Here is a 7,293-nt window from a genome sequence, read left to right on the forward strand (position 1 = left end):
TATCTTTGATAGTAATCACCATTGAATAGTTAGACACAAACTTGAAGAAAACACTAAAGTTTTTGCAAGTTTTCAAGTTTGTGTCAATCTTTGAAAATATGATGTATTTTCATAGAAAGCTATTTTTCTATGATTAAGTATGCCCTAAATAATGTCTACACGAAATTTCATAATTTTGGATTTTGTAGAATTTTCTAGGGTTTCGAAGTTGACCGAAATGGAATTTCAGCAACTATCGAGCTCGATCGATCCATGGATCGATTGAGTTCCATGAATCGATCCATGGATCGATTCAAACGGCAATTCCCGCGAGAAGGTCGCTGGATCGATCAGCCGATCGATCAGGAGTCTGAATCGATCCGTGGATCGATTCGTAAAGGTTCAATCGATTGGAACCCAACTCCAATCGATCCAAGTTGCTGATTTTGGTGGGAAGGCGATTTCAGCATCTTTGAACCTCTTTGAGTCTAGGTAACCATTCCAAACCCTTAAATACATTTGTATACATACAAAGGGTGTTTTCATGTTGAAAACAAGGATGGATTGGTTAACGAAGACTAAGTAGAAGTTTAGGTTGAGGTTGTTTCAAATTTTGAATATTTGAACCTCAAAACTTCCACATTTGGGTTTCCTAATGGTTTAGGGATTCCAAGTCATTGTTGGTGCAATGACAGAAGTTACCACCATGTCTTTAGGGGGAGGGACTCTTTAAAGACATGAAAATTATTTTTCATGAACCTTGGAAGGTGGTTAACCTTCTGTTGTGAACTTGCTCAAGGTTGAGCATTTAAACTTGAAATGGGGAGAAATGGGGAGTGGATATCCTCATTATTTCAAGTGGACACTCATGTGGTAGATAATGCTCAAGGTTGGGTAGTTGTCTACATTGAGGGAGAAGTTAAGGATAAATGAAGGGTATGGGACCTTCATTATCGTGTTGATCACAACGAGTGATGTTGTGAACAACGATGAGCAACTCTTCAGGGGGAGAGTCTTCAACAAATGGATTTGTTGAAGTGTGCCCAGAATTGGAGCATAGGTTGATGTGTGTCCAACGATGGGTTGATGTGTGCCAATAGGGGGAGAATGTATGGTTAAGCTTAGTCCTTCATTACCTATGGGAAGGTCATAGGGGGAGAATGAAAGGACTCATGAAAGGGAGTAAGTTAGGCTTTCATTACCTAGAGGGAGTTTGCCCTCTTAGGGGAAGAATGAAGAGCTTAATTTATGCTTTCATTACCTAGTGGCATGAAGAAGGAGGCTATGGGATTAGCCTAACTTACATATGGGATTGTAAGTGTCATTGTGGTATTGTCAAACATCAAAGGGGAGATTGTTGGTCAGGTCAAGGTTGACCTGGGTAACCAAGCCGAGTCTTGGTTTGGGTTTAGATGTTTGACAATAAGATATTGATTGAAGAAGAGTCAAGTAGGTCAAGGTTGATGGATACTTGATCGGAAGTCCTAACTGGGATGTTAGGCAAAATGAAAGTCCCGTGAGTGAAGTCAGGAACCAAGTGAGTGAAGCCGGTGAAAGTCCTAGTGAGTGAAGCTAGGATGGAAAACCCTAGTGAGTGAAGCTAGGTGAAAGCCCCGGTGAGTGAAGCCGTGAAAGTCCTAGTGAGTGAAGCTAGGCGATGGAAAACCCTAGTGAGTGAAGCTAGGTGAAAGCCCCGTGAGTGAAGCCAGGGAAAATCCAGATGGATCAAGGATGATCGGACATCCGGTGGGAAGTCCAAGTAGGTCAAAGGATTGGATACTTGGCAAGGAAGGAAGTCCAGATGGGTCAAGGTTGACCGAACATCCGGTGGAAGTCCAAGTAGGTCAATGGAGTGACCGGATACTTGGCACGACGAGTAAAAGTCCAAGTGGGTCAAAGGGATTGACCGGACACTTGGGGAGAGTCTGGCAGTCAAGGGAGTGACCAGATGCGAGGCATGATGTACCAACAGTCAAGGTTGACCGGATGTTGGTTAGGAGGTTTGGAACTTGGTTTTGGGCAAAATCCGTCGGATCGATCCATGGATCAATCCAGCCGTGGATCGATCGGTGGATCGATCTAGATTCTTCCCAATGAAGCTTCGGATCGATCCGTGGATCGATCAGAGGTCCCGATCGATCACCGATCGATCGGGACGATGTCGCCGCGATAGCGCCGGATCGATCCGTGGATCGATCCAGCGCTTATCGCAGCGCTCTGGATCGATCCGTGATCGATCCAAAGCCTCCCGATCGATTGGGAACATTCGAATCGATCGGGATCCGACCGCTGGCGTTAAAGCCGCAAGCGAGCGTGGTCTTCGGCATCTCTTCACGAGCTCTTCTCAGATTCATTCCAGCTCCTCCACAGCTCTCTACAAGCACGTGATCGCCAGTTCTTGAAGGTTCTTGGAGGCTTTCCAAGTCAAGAGGCGGATCTATTGCAAGAGGAAGAAGTTAGGGTTAGGGTTTTTACGGCACATCTTGTAAGCTTTTGCTTAACTTGTATTTCCCTTTCTTCTTCTTGTATTGAGAGTGTTGTAGGGCTTCTCCGCCTTTGGTAGTTACCATAAAGGAGTGTTATTCATAGTGGAGGGTGTGTGCGTTGGTGTGGATCCTTGGATTAGTCACCTCTTGTGAGGTGGATACCAAGTAAAATCCTAGTGTTAGCGTGTTTGTGTTTGTTTCTGTATTTTCCGCTGCGCATTCTTGAAGAAACAAGCAACACCGAGCAACGAGCACGCGACGAGCTATTCACCCCCCCCCCCCCCTCTAGCTACTTTTGGTCCTAACAAGAAGGAGAGAAAAGAAGCCTCTTTTCTAGCATCCCTTGGAGCATGGTGGTGGTGGCCAAACCTCTTCATCCTAGAAGAAGTTTTGATGGCCGAAACTTGCAAGGAAGAAGAAGGTGCTTGGTGGTTCTCATCTCGGAAGATCGTTGCCCACACAATGTCCGAGGTTAGAAGAGGAATACGGTAGAAGATCAAGAGGTCTTTCTAAAAGGTATAACTAGTAATTTTTCTTTCCGCATCATACTAGTTATTTTTGGAAATAATACTAAATACAAGAGGCATACGATTCTAGAGTTTCGAATTTGTTTTCGATATAGTGTTCTTTTGTTTTTCTTTCCCTTGTGATTTGATTGTTCTTTTTGGTTAACCTAAAGTTATTTTAGGCAATTAAATATTAGCTTTCCATAAAAGGTTTTGTCTAGTCGGTGGTGGTTGCTCCCATATCCAAGAAGGCCATGTGCCTCGCCACGTCAGTACTGGGAATCGATTATGGAAATTAATATTTAATGGAATTAATAACTTAAGGTGATTTGGGTCGAACGTGTTAAGTTCCGCAGGAGACCCAAGTCAAAACCTAAAAGAACGAATAGATTAAGTTTTGGATCAAATGTGTTAAGTTCCGCAGGCGATCCAAAATTTAATTTAAAAGAACACATGGTAGCTAGGAAAAGGTTCAGACCTTTGTACAAAATTTTTGTACAGTGGAACCTCTAGGCTTTCCGAGTAGCAACCAACAATTGGTATCAGAGCTAGGGTTTTGCCTCTGTGTATTTGGTATTAGTTTAATTATGCACATGTCATACATAATTTAGGCAGGATAATAGTAGGATGTGCTAATTTTGTGGATGCAGGATCCAACTATTATGGCTTTTAGTTATTATGTGTGTGATTGGACCCTTGGACATGTCAAGGGCATTTATATGTGGGTGCATGATTGTATTATAAAATACACAGAGTCGTATTTAGTTTTATTAGGATTTTATTTTGATCTAGATACATGTACATTCCTTTTATGGAATATAGGATCAAAATTGTAAAATTCTATTTATGTCATGGATCGAATCTTGCAAAGCGTGGAACCTTCTAAGGACCAGAGGCGCAGCGGAACTAGGAGCAAGATGGATGCGAGACCCGGTGGCGGTGGCCAAATATGGCAGAGCTTGGGATGACAACACACGGATGACAACTAGAGATAAAAGCCATAATAGTTGAAAATTATATTTTCTATTTATTGCTTTTATATTGTGCTGTGTGTGCATGTTGGTTTACATATTTAGTAGGCTAGCATAGTTAAAATTTCTCATTTATAAATAACTAAGTGGGAGAGGGATTTTTAAGTAAATCCCATGGTCTCCATTACTGGTTTGTAAGTGATGCAAACAAGCTTGCGTTGGCTCTGAGTGCCTTCCTCCATAACGGATGAGCTTGTTTGTGGATCACTAGAACAGACTTCCATTTTTGGATGACTATAGGAAGTTAATTAAGAGCGTGTGATCTTCCCCAACGGAAGGGGCATAATCTTATTAATGGACTTAGTGTCAAGTAATGGTATACACTTAGACACATTTAATAGTATCCTCCCCAACGGAGTCACTACTATCACTTGTGTGACCAAAGGGAAACCAACTATTGATTTGTCATAAAACTAGATTGGCAATATAATAAAATTAATAAACCCCTCTTACAAATGTTTGAATTTGTATACGTCCACACTAACGTGGCATACAAGATTCATGGTGTTTGAGGTAATTTTATTTGTCAAAAAGTTATATTAACAAGATAGTCAATGGGTAAAACCCTCCTCTTACAAATGATGAATTTGTATACGTCCACACTAACGTGGCATGCAAAATTCACGGTGTCTGAGGTGTTGGTGAATTTAAATAATATTGTTTGAGGAATCAATGTTATTTTAAATTCAAAGAGTTTTGACCAAATATTTGATCAAAGACAAATCAACTATTAATTTTATTCGTCAAGTTGATGAGATAATAAAATTAATGAATAAAATCTCCTCTTCGATTTTGTATACACAAAATTCATGGAGATTTTAAGGAGTTAATCTTGACCAAATATTTTTGTGATTCTTAGGATGTTTGTCAATCCCTAGTAGTCATACTATAGAAAAAGACTTAGTAGTCTCAATTGTAATGATTGGAAATAGGACTTGGACATTAAGGTAGACTGTCTTCTTAGAACTAAGAACAATTTAGGTGTATTTAATTCATTAGTTGAAACATGTCTAGTGGTGTTATCTACCAGAACCTGGAGTGTAGATACAAGATGCCATTAATCATGTCTGCAATTCATTGCAGGGTTCCAGGAAACCCGACAACTAAATGAAAGGTAAATCACCGTCCACATGGGCACTACTGTAAAAGTAGCTGTTGCAGTGGGAGATGTTTATCCTTTGATAAGAATAAAATATGGATTTTAAGTAATTGTCTTTACGTACCAAGTTTAGAAAGAACCTGATTTCAGTTTCTAAACTATTATAGATATTGTGTCTATTTTGATAACAAAGTTGTTATCAAGAAAAATAGGAAAGTTATCTATTCTGGTATGATGGTTGACAATTTATAATCCAATAACTCCCACGATGCAACAAATGGAAATTAGTAACACATCTTCTAATTTTAAGAGAAAGCAACCTTCGGAAATGAACCAATTATATCTTTGGCATCTAAAGCTAGGTTATATTAACTTAAGTAGGATTCATTGGTAGCTGATGAACTTTTGTGTTCATTAGTAGTGGAAATCTTTCCAACCTACGAGTCTTACTTGAAAGGAAAAATAACCAAGAAGCTTTTAAGTCTAAGGGGTATGGAGTCAAAGATATGTTGAAATTGGTTCATTCTGATTTGTGTGATCCTATGACTATCCAAGCAAGAGGTTGTTTCAAATATTTCATCTATTTTATAGACAACTATTTGATATACGGATACATTTACTTGATGTGCCACAAGTCTAAGTGCTTTGATTAGTTCAAAGAGTATGAGGCTGATGTGGAGAAATGTCAAGGTAAAAGTATCAAGACACTATGGAAGATCGTAGTGGCAAGTACCTCTTGAGAGATTTTAGGAGTCACTTATTAGAAGTTGGATTTCAATCCCAACTAACTGCATCTGGTACACCCCAACAGAATGGTGTAGTAGATAGAAGGTATAGGACTCTTATGGAATAATTAGATAGATGATGAGTTATTCAAAAAATTACCAAATTTGTTTTAAGGATATGCTCTGGAAACGGAAGTGAATGTAGTACCTTCCAAAGTCATAACTCTCTGCTCATATAGAATTGCTGAATAGGCATAAGCCTATTTTGAAGCATATTCGGATTCGGGTAATCCAGCACATATGTTAAAGAGAGATAATGATAAGTTGGATAGGAGTTCACTTGTTTGTAAGTTATCCTAAATAAACAAAAGAAGGTTTATAGTCTTAAAAATCAGAAGGTCATTGTTAGCATCAATGACTGATTTTTAGAAAAGGACTATATAATGAACCACGTGCTCATAAGTAAATTTGTTCTTAAGGAAATAATAAAGGACATGTCTAACCTAGTACCAACTGTACAAGATGAGATACCACAAGAAAACTGCAACACGTATCACAAATAATACAAAATTGCAGAAAGTGCCTTGTCGTAGTGGGAGGGTTGTTAGCTAGGCAACCTAAATAGGTTCATGTTTTGGGAGAGTTTTTGGATTCGATCCCTAGAGGACATGGACCTGATCTCCGGTCATATGATGAAGTACTCCAAGATAAAAATGCAAGCATCTTGGCAAAGAGTAATGAATAACAGAATTAGAATATATGTATTCTAATAAAATCTGGAAGCTTGTAAAATCACCAAATGGTGTAAAAGCCGTTGGGTGTAAAAAGGTCTATAATAGGAAAAGAGGGATAGACAGGAAGGTAGAAACTTTCAAAGCAAGGCTAAATGAAAAATGAAACTTTTTCACTGGTAGTCATGCTTAAGTCTATCCGGATTCTTTTATCTATTTGGTAAGTGGATGTCAAGACAACATTCCTTAATGGAAGTCTTGAAGAAAGCATCCATATAAAGCAACCAGAAGGGTTCATTGCAAAGGGCTAAGAGCATCTTGTGTGCAAGCTCAATCAGTCTTTGGAATGATACAAAGCTTCAAGGTCTTGGAACATCCAGTTTATCAAAGTAATCCAGACCTATGGATTTATTGAGTAAACGGATAAGTCTTGTGTATACAAAAGATGTGATGGAAACGTGGTGGTATTTCTTGTACTATACGTAGATAACATTTTTTGTAGTTGGAAACAATATCAAAATGTTGTCAGAAGTAAGGGTATGGTTGTCCAAACTATTCGATATAAAGGACTTGGGAGAATGTATATATTCTTGAGATCAAAGTAATAAGGGATCGCAAGAAAAGAATATTTTACTTATCCCAAACTTCATACATCGGAAAAATCCTTGCTCGTTTTAAAGCATGCAAAACTCCAAGAAAGGTTTCTTACCTTTTCAGGATGGAGTAACTTTATCTA

The sequence above is a fragment of the Zingiber officinale genome, chromosome 6A (genome assembly GCF_018446385.1).
Source record: "Zingiber officinale cultivar Zhangliang chromosome 6A, Zo_v1.1, whole genome shotgun sequence".
In the NCBI taxonomy this organism is placed as follows: Eukaryota; Viridiplantae; Streptophyta; class Magnoliopsida; order Zingiberales; family Zingiberaceae; genus Zingiber; species Zingiber officinale.